The sequence below is a fragment of the Eubalaena glacialis genome, chromosome 20 (genome assembly GCF_028564815.1).
Source record: "Eubalaena glacialis isolate mEubGla1 chromosome 20, mEubGla1.1.hap2.+ XY, whole genome shotgun sequence".
NCBI classification, from domain to species: Eukaryota; Metazoa; Chordata; class Mammalia; order Artiodactyla; family Balaenidae; genus Eubalaena; species Eubalaena glacialis.
The window spans coordinates 17,046,621-17,063,483 of record NC_083735.1 but is presented as its reverse complement, the minus strand read 5'-3'; the positions used below and the strand labels follow the sequence as shown (position 1 = coordinate 17,063,483).

Here is a 16,863-nt window from a genome sequence, read left to right as displayed (position 1 = left end):
GGTTTACTCTGTAAATAAGGGGAAAATACATTTTCATTGTTGCCTTTCTATATTCAGAAGTTGGTAGGAGAGTCTAAAAATTTGATAATCATTAACAGGAAAGTGTTATTTTCCATTTTTTATTTTCTTCCAGTGTATTTACTGCAAAGGTGTTAGATTCAGGGGTAGATAGCTATTTATGTAATGGAGAACCTAATGAGTTTTCTCCTATTCAGATGCTGTGATGGAACCTATTTGGGGTGAGTAATAGAAAGCCAATTACTTGACATAAAAAAGTTTAAAAAGGAGAACAAAAACGCATGGAGGTTGAGGATTTACACATAGAGAGAAGGCTCTTGACTTCTTAGGATGGCAATATTCTAATTTCAGTTGTTGGTAGTCAGTCAACATTCTAAAATCCCTCTTATTAAGTCAAAATTTCAGAAAAATCTCTTCTGAGTAATCCATCCTTATGATAGTGTTGGTGTAGTAGGACATAGTACAGAAAAAGAGCATAACAGTCATTAGAAATTGGTCAGAGTAGAATCAATAATTTAGTGAACAGAAAACTATAATAGAAGGAAATAATTTACCAGGAAAAAATGCAGTTTATACCAAGCCCCCAGCCCAGAGTTAGTGGAAGAAAAGATAGATTTCTCACTAATTATAGAACAAGGGTCTCTCAAGACATCCTACCTGATTGTGAAAGTAAAGGACAACCAAGAAGTGTTAAGGGAAATGTGAAACATGAAAACAAATATCTGGATTATGGTATTAAATGACCTCAAAGACATTCAGACAGAGCTCAAAGCATATTCAGGTGAGGAGAGAACAGTCTGCAGTAAGCCCTTAATAGAATGTGTGCTCAGTGATTAACTATGGCTGCTGCTGCCCAGGACATTCCCTGGAAATCTTCCTCTTCAGGAGTGTTATCTTCTGCCCTATTTTTCAGGCATCATTTTACCATTTACAAAACTTAATTCTCCTCTGATTTTGTTGCAGATCATTATAATTTAACCAATCTCCAATCTATGCAAAATCTGTTCCTCCTTATAGACAAATGGATACCAAATTATTTTATCACTAAGCAACAAATATAAATATCAAAATTCTAAAATATAATATAATTTAAATAATATAGGCAACAAATTGTGGGCACAGTTTGTTACATATACTACTAGGTTCTCCATTCTAGATTTTTACCTAGTCTGCATACTTACGTAAGTCATAGTTGCTGCAAAGGACTGAAACCACTGATTGTAACATTTAGCAAAGTGGAATATATATGGCGAAATATTATTAATATAAATATATAAAAAATTAAAACATCATATGGGTTCTTTAGAGAAAGAGGGCTCTGTAAAGCCATAGTAGCATCAAATATTATTCTCTTACCATCTACATAGGTCCTTATGAATACTTTTCCATATGATAAAGAGCCTTAAGGAAAACACAGTCTCTGTTAAGTGTGTGTATAGTTCAGAAGTTATTTTATAATTTCATAAAAATATTTCGATAAAATGTGATAAAATTTTATAAAATAAAATTTTCATAAGATGACCATTGCCAGTCATGATGTCATTACCTGCATTACCTCAGTAGTCTATACCACAGCCTCTGAGGTAGGTACTGTCACATCTAAATTTTACACAAGAAGGAACCAAAGCACAGAGGGGCTAAGTGCCTCACCCAAGTCATCATCTAGCACACAGTGGGCTTGTACTTGACCACAGGAGTCTAACTCCCCAGTTAATACTTTTGTCCACCATCGTTGGTAGCCATACACTTATGCAATGTTACAGATCTGTTTTCAGAAGCAATGCTGTGTGTCAGTTCAGTTCAGCAAACATTTCATGAGTGCCTGGCACTGTTCTCTGGACTGTGATACAAAGATGGGTAGCAATAGTCCTTACCGCAGTCAGGCCCTCTCTGTACTCTTTTTCTAACCAGCACTTCTTATGAAAACAGTCAACTGTATTCCTGCTACAGGGTGAACTGTCAGAAGTCTCAATGGCTGTCCTGTAAGATGGCATGTGACTGACCTAAAGATGCAGTTGTTCAAGAATGTGTCCACTTTTTTTTTATATCATAATTCATTGCAGCATTAATAAATCATGGCTCTTAAAAGTGGATAGCATTTTGCCCCACTCCTGAAATCCACTCCTTTACTAAAGTCGTTCCTGGGAAGATGGGGTGATTGATCTGATTGAAAAATTTGCGAAAATGATGCATGCTTTGTTCAGCCCTTCCATCTACTGGGGAATGAATTGCTGTCAGGGCTGGGTTCCTCTGCTTCCCCAGAAGCTGTGCTCCTGGGGAGGTGGAGGGCTGCAGGGGCTGGATGGGGAAGCCTGTCTAGTTCCGGGATTCCATATTAATAGCTCAGTTCAGCCAACAGGCTTCAGCCATGTCCTCCTGCATGATTTCTCTCAGTCTGTGGGGTAGAAAAGGGAGCATTTTTGTTGGGAAACCCACAGCCATTTATTAGATATAATTCTATTCTCCCACAAGGAACAGACAACTGATGAGTGCGTATATAAGCCATTATTACCCAGGAAAAACTTAAAATTTTCTGAGAGTTGTCACCCTTCACACACACACACACACATATATATGCATATATGTATATGTAAACATACGTACATTTACATGTGTGTATATACACAATATATATAAATGTACATCTATATACACATATGTGTATGTACAGATAGATACATAATCCTAAAGAACAGTAGCCAAACTCTTATTTGCTTCTTTCCTTTCTAATAACTGCAATGTCTTAAAATTTGCACTTCCTTGCCCAGAATTACCTGCTATACTCTAATCACATGGTATCTGAGATCACTTGGAAATTGAGATTAAATCATTGGGAACATCAGTTACAGGAAATAGATTTCTTAGATAAAAGTAATGCTTCCATTTTTGTCCCATACATTTGACATTTTGACTCTCATAGTATAGCTTTCCCCAAGAGATAGACCTATCTCTGTAGCAATCAGCTTCTAGCCTTAGTGCATTCATTTAAATTTTAGTGTCAATATTATAACTATGTTATAAAGTTTATAACTCATAGCTTTTTAGTATAGTCATAGAGAACAAGGAATTGTATAATAATTGCACAAAGGGGCCATTCAGTCGCTGGCTAGAGTGAAAACACTTATGAATGAGCCCACATTAAACTCCGTGCCTCAGGTGAAGGATCCTGTGCTGCAAGGCCAAGGGATGTGGCACTTTATTCTGCTTGCCTAAGGCTCATGCAACTCAGCTTTTAGGAGGCACTTATGAAATTCATATTTCTCTACATAGCATCCATGTGGCTACATTGCAGATACACTGAATTCTGACCCCTTTTACAATGCTGTAAAGGTAAAGGAACAACAGTCATTTCACCACTGATTTACATGGGAGTTATTACCTGCAACATCTGTATTCCCAACACAAGTTGATTTAATTTGCTCAAATTTCCTGGTAATCATATACCTCGACCTAGAAAGGACATTCTTTCCTTTCTTACCTTCTTGAAAAAAAGAACAACCACCCAATTCCTCCATTTGAATTTAATGCATTTTCACCAATGGCAGCCTTTGAGAGTAGCTTGTTAAAGAGTTGGAAGGGTTAAGGAAACTTTACTTGGCATCATTCTGGGAAAATAGAATCCTAGCATTTTGGCCTTTAGGGTTTGCTTACTAGACAGTGAAATGCAAAAACTGAAGGAAGATAAACTCTCTATTTGCAGTGAGGCTATGTGAAAATGGAAGGTGTTTAATCACTGAAAAGACGAACTATGTCATCTCCTTTTTCCCCCCTGGAAATACAGGATTGTTCCCTCTGGTGTAATCTTTTTCTTTTTCTCTGTCCAGTCCAGACTTAAACGATACCAGATGTTGGCAATCCAGTAATATTTTGCTCATTTCTCAGTTGGAAAATTGGTTTTCTTCTTTTCCTCATTTCTTTCAAAAGCAAAAGGTAAAAGAAAATTTAACAAATTATTACTGACTGCAGCAAACCATGAGTTAATGTCAATTATGTTCTGCACCAATTATTAAAGAAACATTTATTAGGTGGACACTCTGAACAGAACACTACATCAGACTCAAATTGACCCCAACCTAGTAATATGAAAGTCTCAAGGATTTCTAGAATTAACAACTTTATATAAACAAAAAGCACTTATATAAAGTTGACCTATAGCAATGGCTGTATCAGTCTGTTTGAGCTGCCATAACAAAGCACCATAGACTAGGTGGCTTAAACAATGGAAACGTATATCCTCACAGTTCTAGAGGCTGGAAGTCTGAGATCAAGGTGTTAGCAGGTTAAGTTTCTGCTAAGACCTCTCTCCATAACTCTCAGACTACTGCCTTTTATTGTGTCTTGACATGATCTTTTTTCTGTGCACACACATTCCTGGCGTTTCTTTTGTGTCTAAATTTCCTCTTCTTATAAGCACACCAGCCAGATTGTATTAGGGCTCATGTAAATGGCCTCATTTTAACTTAATCACCTCTTTAGAGGCTCTTTGTCTAAATTACAGTCACATTCGTAGGTACTGAGATTTAGGGCTTCCACCTGGGACTTTGTAGAGGGGTGGACATACTGCAGCCCATAACGGTGGCTGTGAATCTGGACAGGAAATGAGGCATTGGCTTGGATGCCAGTGTGGATGGGTGACACGTACGGAGAGACAGCAGCTCCTCACTGACCAGCCTGTGTCTCATAAGCCCCATGAACTAGAAGCAGCCCTGAGAATGCAGGCAGGGTGAGATCTTAAACTGAATGAAGAAACACTGAAATGGCTAAGATTGCCCTGAGTTAACTAAGACTGGTTTCTACCATCTGAAAAACATAACCATTAAGTGCAGTTATAGGAAAATTTTAAAAGTAGTTTTTCTCTGGCCTGTATCTGTGACTCGGGATTATACCTGCTGCATCCATACTTTTCTACATTGTGTAGCTATACCATGAGACTGAGCTGCAAATAGCTGAAAGAAATTCAGGCTCATTGAAGAAAAGCAATGTATTGAAAAGTTTCAGGGAACTCGCAGAATTAATGGAAGGCTGTCCAGAGCAGATAAAGGAATGACAAGAACCAAGAATCTCCAGAAAGACAAGAAGCAGGAAGCAGAAGCAAAACAGCTGAATAGACCTAGACAGGATGCTGGGACACTATACTGGTGACTGCGACCACTGGGGTGAATGACTTCTGGCCATTCTACTAGTCCTTGCGTCACTAGCTCCAGTAAGAAGTGTATGCTTATTTCCTGTGAGGTACTAGAATAAGGAGAGAAAGGTCTGGCCCCTGGGCTTTGTATCAGAAGACAGTCTCTTGGAATTTTCCTCAATTCTAGACTGTACACAATAGGCGAGATCAGTGTTCAATTGAAAATAGGGATGAGGAAGAGCAGATGCTGGAAAACCAAAATATGACATCACCCACCTTCCTAGCACAGAAAAAGCACCCAATGTAGCAGCTGTTGCTGTTTCTCTAATAATTATCATTGCATGTGAACAATTCCAAAAGTTCTCTAGGGAAAAGGAAAAGGGAAGGTTGGTGTAGCCTAGAATAGTTGGATAGAGTTTAATAGAAGATGTTCCAGGTGAGCAGATCTTGAATGCATAGGATATGAATAACTAGAAAATGAGATTGGGCATTGGACATAATCCAGGGAGGAGTAGTGTGAGCCCAGGTAGGTAGATGGAAGGGAACTTGATGGATGCTGAGTGTGAAGATGGTTGCCTGAACTGACTGGGGGCTCCTTCTGGCAAGTTGTGACAGACCAGTTTGGATACTTCCAGGGGGGAGATGTATATAGAGGCTCTTATGTTTCCACAAGGAGGGGTTTGATTTATTGGTTCAAAGGAAACCATGGTAGGTTCTTGAGCAGCAGTTTCCCAGTGGTACAACATCTCCTTTGTTTGAAGTTTAAGGACAGAACAGCAGAAGTTGTTCAGGGGCCTGGGAACCTCAGTTGTCATCAATTTTCCTTTTAGCTACTGTTAAGTGGTTCCCTGATCCCTAATATTTCTTTTTCTCTGGAAATTCTGTTAGTGCACTTCTTTCTTCGTATTTTTTCTTTCGGTTTCAACAACAACAGAAAACTATCATATCTGCTACTTATTTCTGTTTATAAAACAATTTGAAAAAATTTTGTCTCATCATAATAACATGGAAAATAAACTTTTTTGAAATTTTTTCCTGTTGCAAACCAGTTTTTATTTAGAGCTGGGAAATGCTTTTGTTACCAAACAGAAACAATAAAAGCATGAACAAGGTAGCTGGGACAATTTTTGGTATTCTGAGGTTTTCACAAAACATTGATTTGTGAAATCCATGTTAGATGTAAGTGTATTTCAGTCCAAACTTTGTATTTTAGCTTTACAATAAGCATTTATTTCCCCACATGCCTTACTTTATGGAATACTTTTTAGAGTTTATTTTTCTCTAAAGTCTTTGATACATTTGATTGAGTTCGCTCTATGCGAAGGTCAACACCGATCTATGATTTTTAAAAAGAGATTTGGATTTAAAACAACAACAAACAACTCTTCAATTACTGCCATAACTCCTGCCCTCTGCTTCTCATTTGCCCCACCTTTGATCTTACACGAATCCTTAGTAAAGTACTGAGCTGAGATGCTGGGCAGGCAGTGAAGGGCACAACGGGAATTACTAGAACAAAGTGCCATGGAAAGTGTTGTGAATGAATTATGCCTCCAGTGAAGAAAACATTGCTGTATCCATTCCCCTTTGCAATGCCACGTGGTTGCTTCTACCATCAGGAGGTGGGGTCTGTTTCTCCAACTTCTTGATACTAGGCTGGCTGGCCTCTTGATTGATTTCGATCAGTAGAATGTGGTGGAAGGGCCGTGTGGAAGAGACTGAGGTGCCCCAAATGACAGGCACCATAGATCCTGGAACTCTCCAGCCCCTTCAAGTCACCCAATCACTGCAGCTAAATGAGTGAGCCCCAGTTAGACCAGCAGAAGAACTGTCCAAATTGCCAATGCACAGAATTATAGGGAATTCTAAATCATTGCCGTTTTTTTAATATATTTTTTTAAAAATAAATTTGTTTATTTTATTTTTGGCTGTGTTGGGTCTTCGTTGCTGCGCGCGGGCTTTCTCTAGTTGCGTCAAGCAGGGGTTACTCTTTGTTACGGTGCGCGGGCTTCTCATTGCAGTGGCTTCTCTTGTTGTGGAGCACGGGCTCTAGGCACGCAGGCTTCAGTAGTTGTGGCACGTGGGCTCAGTAGTTGTGGCTCGCAGGCTCTAGAGCATAGGCTCAGTAGTTGTGGCGCATGGACTTTGTTGCTCCATGGCATGTGGGATCTTCCCAGACCAGGGCTCGAACCTGTGTCCCCTGCATTGGCAGGCAGATTCTTAACCACTGCGCCACCAGGGAAGCTCCAATCATTGCTGTTTTATGCCACTGTTTGGAAGGAATTTTGTAGCAGGAGCAATAAATAACAGATACACATGCTTATTATTTTTTTTTTGGCTTAATACTCAGTTCAGGCTCCTTATGTATATAATACCAAATATGAATCACTTTAATTACTATGTGTCATAGTTAAGAGCTTGTCAAATATAAAGCAGCTGTCTCTACAGGTGGAAGTGTTTGCTCACGTCTTTGTACCTATACAGGGTGATCAAAATTCAGTGTCTTGTCCTCAGTTTTGTACATAGGGCCTACACGACCAATTCACACTAATTAATCTATCTGACAACATACTATTAATTCAGAATTCCAATTTCTTAAAATAAGATTTGTACTGCAAAGTGGTTAGAATTGTTCCTCTCTGTTAAGGAGAAAATTCTGATCTCTGCACGGCAACCTAAATGAAAAACCAAAATAATCCAAGATGTAAAGAGGATCATTTGGGATGGTATTATAGTATTACATGGTCCTAGTGCCCCTTTTCGATGATAAACAAAGGAATCCAGTAGTTCATCCCAGCAAATAGGACCACTCCCACTCTGAATAGTGCTGGAAACAATAATAGCCCCTGTTTCCTGTATTCTACTTTTTAAGACTCCACATGAGCATGGTTTCTAGAGAAACCAGCATCATATCACCTGCCGTCATTGCATTGTGATCCCATTTTCCTGGCTGTGAACTCTTAATGGAGACAAAAAAAACTCAGTAGTAGCACATTTACCACCATTTACATATTTATTTTATTTTACTTTATTTTATTATTCAATGAAAGATTCTTTAAATTCTGTAGAGCTTTACAATTTTCAAAAGTTTCACACACATAATTTTATATAATCCCATAATAACCTTTTTTTTAAATCCCCCACTCCTATATTGCTCCTCTCCCCTTCCCTTTTCCAATGGTAAGCACTAGTTTGTTCTCTGTATCTGTGAGTCTGCTTCTTTTTGTGCTTTATTCACTAGTTTGTTGTATTTTTTTAGATTCCACATATCAGTTGTATCATACAGTATTTATCTTTCTCTGTCTGACGTATTTCACTTAGTATAATGCCCTCCAAGTCCATCCATGCTGCTGCGAATGGCAAAATTTCATTGTTCTTTATGGCTAAGTGGTATTCCATTGTGTGTATATATACCACAGCTTCTTTATCCATTCATCTATTGATGGACACTTAGGTTGCTTTTATAATTTGGCAGTTGTAAATAACACTACTCTGAACATTGGGGTGCATGTATCTTTTCTAATTAGTTTTTTCTGTTTTTTTTTTTCGGGTATATACCCAGGAGTGGCATTGCTGGGTCATACGGTAGTTTTATTTTTAGTTTTTTTGACCCCTCACATATTTTTGCTAAAGGTACTGTGAATATTGTCCCCACATTTTGCAGCATGTCGCTATATTTCTCGTATGTCCCAATTAAATTAACCACAAATCTCTGAGCCACTTTTACATCTTTGGCACATTTTTAAAGTTGATATAATCATTTACATTCTTCTGAATACTTGCAAACCAAGGCTGTATTTATTATATTAGGAGCTCCAGTCTCTCAAAAGTAATACTTTAACACATTATTTTGATATAATAATGATGCTAAAATGTCATATTTAAAGAGGTATGGCTTAAAAAGTTTCAGCTCTATACTGATTATAGCTCTCTTGTGCAGTACATAGTTACTGGATATCTTTACCCCAGTGGAGAAAAGATATTTAAGTTACTGAATTAAGCATTTTTTCCTCAAAATTAATGTCTGTGCTTATATTTGCGCATTCTTAATTTTTTATTCTTCTTCCTCTTCTGGTCGTATCAATAAAACCATCCCACCAACCCTCCTCTCATCCGCCTTCAAAACAAAAATAAATAAATGAAGTAATCAGTCAAAATGAACAAGACACAAATGTAGCTTATCAAAATTTTTATCACTCAGTATATTAGTAAACATCCTCAGTAGTGTGCCAGATTTCTTAAAAACCTCAGTGCAGTTTGGGTAAGCAGTATAAGAAATAAAGGTTCCTAATTACTCTTTCACCTTTGTATTTTTAAAAGGAACATATGTAACATCACGAAAATGAGAAACTTAGGGAACAAAGTAAAGTTTTATGCCCCTATATTTTCAGCATTCTAGTAGTAATATTTAATTTTCTATTCTCTATATGTTACAAATAAGGGAAACGCCCCAATTAAAAGGTTGAAAATATTATTTTCTATCATTTGAGGGGAATTTTCAGCCAAAATATCTGAGTGGCACTTGTGAGGACAGGTGGACCCTTAGCATCCCTAGTCATTTTCTTCATTTACTTGTTTGAGTCAGAATGAGCTCAAGTGTGTAAGAGCCTCCAAGCCTTCGAAGCCCTTTCTGCCTCAAACCCAACGATGACTTGTCAATAAGATGTGGTTTTTTGCCATCATCCCATCCCCAAGTGTCCTAACTACTTATTGAATGGGTAGATCATTTTCTGCTTAGCAATTCAAAATTGCCTCTGATTCAGCTGACAGGCCTGGAATCAGTGTCCTTCAACCCAGAGCAAGCATTCCAGTCATAGCAGCTGTCGGTCCAGGTCAAAGTTGTCTTGCTGGTGACCACTGTTATTAACACCATGAAGTTAGGGACAAAAGTTACAACGATGGCAGCTTTTAATTCTTTGTGTTAACAAAGAGACAAAGGACAGCCAACCAGACACATTCAATAACTGTATTTTAAAAGCTGTAAAGAAAGCCACACTAGATAAGTTTACCAGTATTTCTGATATGTTATTCAGGTACTTTTGTCCTTGTGTATCTTTGATTATTAACTCTTGATTGATTATGGCTTTTGAAAATGGTCATTTATATTTAGACATTTCTACATTGGACATATAGTTGTTAGAATCTTTTATAACCTTTGTATTGAGAAATGGGTCTAATACCCAATATGGAAGGTGAAATAGGACACACCATATTTTTCTTTCTCTTTGGTCTTTTTGTGAACAGGAATATCATGCTAACTCTATTTTTTGAGAGAAATAGGTATATAAAAATAATATCTTTAAGACATTATCTGGCATTCATTTATAATTATCATGTATAATGTATGGTACAATTACTTTTTTAACATGTCTGCATATTTTAATGCACCAACTAGTCTATGAGCAAAATGGGGATAAAGACTTTTTGAATGTGTCGTTATACCTCCAATAATAAAACTAACATGAGTAACAAGAACAATACATAAATAGCATCTGTTCATTGTTCCAGGCACAATGCTAAATACTTCTTGTATGTATCTCCTTTAACCCTCAAAACCATTCCTTGAAGCAGCTGTTATCCATATTTTACATATAATGGAACAGAGGTTCATATAAGTAACTTGCTCAAAGTCATGTTTTGCTAAAGGGAAGGTTCTATTGTTTTTATTAGTGGTAGTAGCTGCGGCAGTGGCAGCAGTGAGCTGTTTACTTTCCCTTCCCTCCATTAGATTGTTTGCACCTTGAGGTCCTCTTGCTCACATTTTTATCCCACATAAAACTCTCATGCATCATTAATGCAATGCTGAGGATTGAATGCGGAGGGTTAGTATGGGTCTGGCTTAAGCCCCACTCCTAGAGGATCACATCTGTGTAAGTCAGGGGCTTCTTCTACATGTAGGGAATCGTTAAGTAGGGGAAGATTTTGAAGAGGTTTTGCTGTATATACTTTGTAATAATTTACAGTGTTTGCTCAAATGCATATCCTACATGGTAGAGCAATTACACAGGTAATGAACCATGTATCCGAGAACACAGAATACATAACATCTAACCTTTCCCTGCACACTTGATTTCTCCTGATTTATTAATAACTTTCTTATGTTTAAGTGATTTTTCTTATTATGTATTGCTTTGTATCTCACTGTGGCGTGACCTTAGCCAAACAGTTGCTATATTAAAATTCTCTCTTGATACTTCTTAATCCTGCATTTGCTGGCATATAAAATGTTTTGTTTTATAGCCGACAATATGGTTAAGCAATAGGGAAGAAAGATGAAAGCAGGAACATGCAAAAAAACCATTAAGAAACTTATTAACAAGTAAAAATGTACAGAAACTAGAACCAATTCATTCTCTTCTGCTGCAACCAGTTATAAGCACATCATGGCATTTTCTGAAGCAGAAAACATTTTTACAAAGCTGTTTTCAATGCTGTATCAAACACCATACTAATTTGAACACAAAAGTTCTTCAAGTGATGGGTGATACGTTATAACACAGTATTTTAAAATGTTTCATGTTATTTAAAATACAAATGACAAAGGGAGCAAAACTACTGGCGTTCTCAGTTTATAAGCTAGGTTGTTTATCTTTGTAGTTTAATGACATAATATTTTCCTCAGTGAATTCGAATAAGCTCTCATCTTGATTTGACAATAGATCTATTTTTGTTGTGTTTGTTCTTAGAAGCTTTTTCACTGAGAGACAGTAATAAGTGATGGAGGCTCTAAGTAACTGAGACCATGCTAACATATGACACTGAATAAATCATAAGTGCCGATTCATTTTCACCGCTAAATAATTTGATTTGTTACAGTTAGTGCTATTTGTTTACTGAAAAAGGTGAGATAGTCAGACATGTTTTTAATAATGAATGTAATGGCAAAAGTGAAAGTGAATCTGTTTTTAAATAAGTGCCTAAAGAAAACAGATATGAGCTTTAAAGATTTGAGTAGTCTGACTACCTATGACTCATTAAACTATTGTTGTGAATGGAAAACTAGTATTTCTAATAACAACTTTGTCGACTCTCTTTAACTTACATATATTATTTCTGATTCTCGAAAGGACATCTGAGAAGTAAATACGATTATTCTTCTTTTACAGATGAGGAAGCGCAAGGCCAGAATAGTTCAGCGAATTGCCCCGAAAGTCAGTAAGTAAATATTGTAACTAAGATTTCAGCCCAAGTCTGTCTGGGGCTGAAGTCCATTCCCTTTCCAATGTAACATTCTACTTCCTGAATTTCAGTAAATTGGAGCAACCAAGCCTGTTTATTTCAAATTTTGTCTAACATATGATCATAGTTCTCAGTAAATTCGAAAACAATTAGCCACTAGCCATTAATAATCACAGTCTGAAAAGAGAGTTAAACCAACAAAAAGACTTTTCTATCATTGCAAGTGCCTGCATGGATATAATTGGTCAACCAAAAGGTAACTAATTTCTCAAAACTCCACAGATATTTTAGAATGTCTTATGAATTATATACTGTTAAACATTTCTATCTCAGAGCTTAAAATACCTAGTACTTATTTCTGGTAACAAGGAAAGGATTGTTTGGTGATCTGAAATCTCAAACTAGACAATTTAAGTCTTTCTTATACTGGGATATAATATGTGATTAAAACTCTCCACCAAAACAAAGTAAGTATGACAGGCTGCTATATGACAAGGGAGTTTCCTCCTGGAATTCTTTAGAGGAAATATAAAGTTAGGAAAAACTAACAATAGACAAGAGAACTATTATTTCATATATAATCATATTTCAATGTGCAGTTATATACAATAATCTCTCTTTGTGTAATTCAAAAAAGGTATTTTATATGTAGTCAGTAAACGTTTCAGGAACATAGTGTCGAAATGGTGTGCTGTTCTTTAAAGATTTATCTTTGGTTTTAATACATACAAGTGTTACAGTAAAAACAAGAGAATAATTGCCAAGAATTAGCATTTCTTTAGCACTTAAATTTTCATGACACTACCCAGCCCTACAAAAATGAGAAGGCATTTATTATGTAGAATCAAGACCACCTTCTTCAAGAGAAAAAAAAAAAAAAGGTCTAGCAAGTAGAGTTCGGAAACATAATTCATTGGGTGGGGAAGGTTTTCAATGAAATGATCTTTAAGGCTCTTTCCAAGTTCCAATTCTATATTTTCATTATTCTAATTGTAAAAGCTGATTTGTTCACTGAGAGACAGCAAGGAAACATCTGTATAAGTTGTGTTGTTCACTCAGTAGGGATAATGCAGTGGAGGGGACGGATGAGCACTTGGCTAGAGTCTGGTGATTTCTGTTTAGTCCTATGTCAGCCACTCATGGAACAATAACCTTGTTTGAATAATTTGAATTCTTTGATTCTCAGTGTTTCTTTATAATCTATGAAATGGAAGTTAGAAAACTGACACAGGGGAATTTTTTCAAAAGGGAAAGAGTTTGTTGGCACAGGTTTGTGTATATCTGGATGGCAGCGTCAAGTGTTAACAAATAACTGCACCTAAATCAGAGTATTCTGCAGCTGTAATGAAGCAGAGGCTGTCTGTCGGGGGGGGGGGGATGTGTGTACACCTGAGATCCTCTTTCCACTCTGACATTGACCATCCCAAGCGAGGCCAGTACCCTCTTTGGGATTGAGGTGCCTTTGTAGAAGAAAGGTGTGGAGTCAATGACTATAAAGATTATTCCTTATTCTTTTTGATTCTCGAAAACCCTCACGTTCCCTAACAAAAGAATTGGAGTTCAAGTTTTAAAAAGATGGAAACAAAGATGATACCAAAAATATCTTGGACTACAATTACTCAAGAATGATTGAAAGCCTCCAGAGAAAAGGCATTTTTTTTTCATCCTTTTCAAATCTTTTCTCTGCTGAAATCTCTTAGTATTAAAGTAATAGTGCTTTCTAATCCAGACAGAGAAAGTCATAGGATTTTTGTTGGGAATATTGTATGGTAAGTTTTTGTAAACTCTCTAAGCTGAGAATATGAATGTTTTATGTGTATGAATTTATGGCTTAGTACTTAACTTGGTTAATAAAATTGGTTTAGAAAAAAACACTCTACAAAAAAAAAGTTTTGAAAAAGTGGTTTAGTGGTTCAGAACAGTGGTTGTTAGATACAGAAAACCAAACTCTTATACTTTAAAAAGTGAAGGAAGTTTATTGGCTTACAAATACAAAAGCCCAAGGATAGATGGACTTTAGTCAAACTGTGAGCAGAATTCTGTCTCCACGTTTCTTGATTTACTTGCATTTCCATCTCTTGTCGGTCATCGTTATCCTTAAAATGTTATCCTGTGTTCATATGCTGTCTGTCGGCTTTTTTTACACATCCAGTGTGAGAAAATGACCACTGTCCTTAACTGCGGAACGAATGCCCTACATTTGCTCTCACTGGCCCATCTTAAAGGTGTTGAACTTTGGACTAATTTGTTTGGGCACAGTGAGTGGTACCTGGTCTTGGTTTAGGATAGAGTTAGATAATGAAACACTGATAAAACAATCTTAATAGTAAAAAGTAGTGGGAAAGCAGGAGCTACCCTTGTATCTGTGGATGAAGTAAATCCCATCCAGACTCCCTGGCTGCCACACAAAATGAGTGGAGCAGTGGTAGGTAGGCTGGAGGTTGGTAAGATAACCACAGTACCTACCGCAGAATTCTACCACTTTAGTAAATATTATCAAGAGTAGTAAGTTTCCCCACAGGAAACCTGGGGACAAAACATGAACTCCATGCCTTCACAGAGTTATAGTGGCAGAAAGAAATTAAAAGACAACCTAATCTAGTCGTCATACTTTGAAGATGGGGAAATTGAGGCTCAAAGAGGTCAGATAATTTGTCCAAGAAAATATAGCAGAACTTGGAGGTAGTCTCCATATCACTGCCACTAGTCCAATGCCCTTCCAATTACACATAAGCCATTTATTCATTCAAGATGTAGTGACCATTGCTGTCTCCAGTGTTGCCTATTGAAAAGTGTCTGGCTTCACAGCCCACTTCAAAGGCCACCTCGTCCATTAGAATTTTTTTCAGTCTTTGAGTCAAAAATTTCTTCTCCATATTATACACGCTCATGGCATGCTTTACTTCTCTCAATCACCTTCTACTTCATATTATAATATATATTTTGCCTTTATCTCTCTTACTGGAGTGTGAGTTCCTTAAACAAAAAGGCTGTGTTCTGTTCATTTCTGTATCTTTCAGAGTACTGTCCACATATTAACATTTGAATATGTGGATGAATGAGTAAATGTCTTGGCTCAGGAAATAGTGATTTGAGAATTTCTAGGAGTAGACCATCGGCACCCTTCATAATTGACCAGAATCACATCTATCATCCCTTAGTTGTAGCTGGGATTGAACCAGGCTTGCTTTTGGTGACCCAACATTTGGACTCAGGCCAAATGTTGAAGTGAGTGAAGTCTGCCTTCTTCCCTTCTGCACAGTTCTTTTCTCCTGAAGAAGCTGGTATGGTGTGTGCACAGATAGCTGCACCACAGGTAGCTTTCTCCAGCCCTATCAAGATGTAAACTGTTCTGTTCTATTCCAGCAGACTCTTCTAGGAATGATTTGAGGTACATTTATTCTAACGTTATGCTCCTAATGCTCTCGGTGGTATTTGATTTTTACAGGCACTCTTGAGGTAGAAGTTCTAAGAAATCTAAATTAAATTTTGAGTTTGCAAGAGCATGATAAGGTAACATTGTGACCTTTAAACACAAGATGGTCTTCTTTTTCTTTTTTCTACTTAATTTCCATTTCTACTTGCCCATTCATAAGGCCAGGCCAGCCTTTACTATGTTATGGTTCATTTTACAATAGCCCTTGAAATTATGTCATGATGGAGAGAGGAGTAGGGATTGAGGGAACATGGCAGACTTCTCTACAATAAAATATACTTCATTGGACCCACTGGGACTCCAGTCTTTTTTGACAAGTACAAACTTGATGATATATTTGTTATGGGAGAATCTGAAATAACTCTAACATAAGTGTCACTGCCTCAAAGTCATAACAGAAGTATTGCAGACACTGTTATGTGAGAAAGAATCTATGTTTATTAACAGACCACACATTAAAATTTTTAGGGGAACTGAATCTGCCCAGAGGGAGATATACTGAGACATATTGAGATGGGCCCCTTCTTTCTGTCAATATTACATTATGATTAATTTGAACAGGATAGTAAATCTTGAATTGCAAATGAGATAGCTAAAACTTAGCAGTTTATCTTTGCTGTCACAGTACCACATATCAAAAAGAGAACCCTTCAGATTAAATGAAAATGGTCTCTAAAAGCAATTTTACTGTATCATTAGAAATTTGGGGTGTGAAATAAGTAAATTATTTCATAAATAGATAGTCTATAGGGGAAAAATTCGTGATTTTTTTACACTCCACCTCTCTCTTAGGTTATATTTTTACTTTATTTTTCATACATTTTGCCAGAAAAATATGGATTGACTTCTTAATATATGTCTAAACAGCATAGGTCTATATATAACAATAAGATCAGAAAATGAAAATAGGGTGTTAAAAGTAGTGTTTATAGTGGCAAACACAATATAAAAATGTGGATTCAAGTTGCCTTTTATAATCCTATGTTTTCAGTCCCTTGGAGGTTTGTAACATTTTTTGGCTTTAGAATTCAACTTTTCCACACTTCATTTAAGTGATAAGGTGTTTCTTTTGGAAAGCTCTAAGAAAAATAATCCTTTCAGTTAT

The 16,863-nt window shown here is 36.8% G+C and overlaps 1 long non-coding RNA gene across 1 annotated transcript in view; it reads left to right on the top strand.

Annotated features, from left to right (window-relative positions):
- The window catches only part of LOC133081357 (uncharacterized), a 394,489-nt gene that overhangs the window by 338,302 nt on the left and 39,324 nt on the right, over positions 1–16,863 (top strand). Inside the window, exon 2 of the long non-coding RNA XR_009698789.1 lies at positions 12,250–12,298. This is a non-coding gene — a long non-coding RNA (uncharacterized LOC133081357). The remainder of the gene's footprint in view (positions 1–12,249; positions 12,299–16,863) is intronic.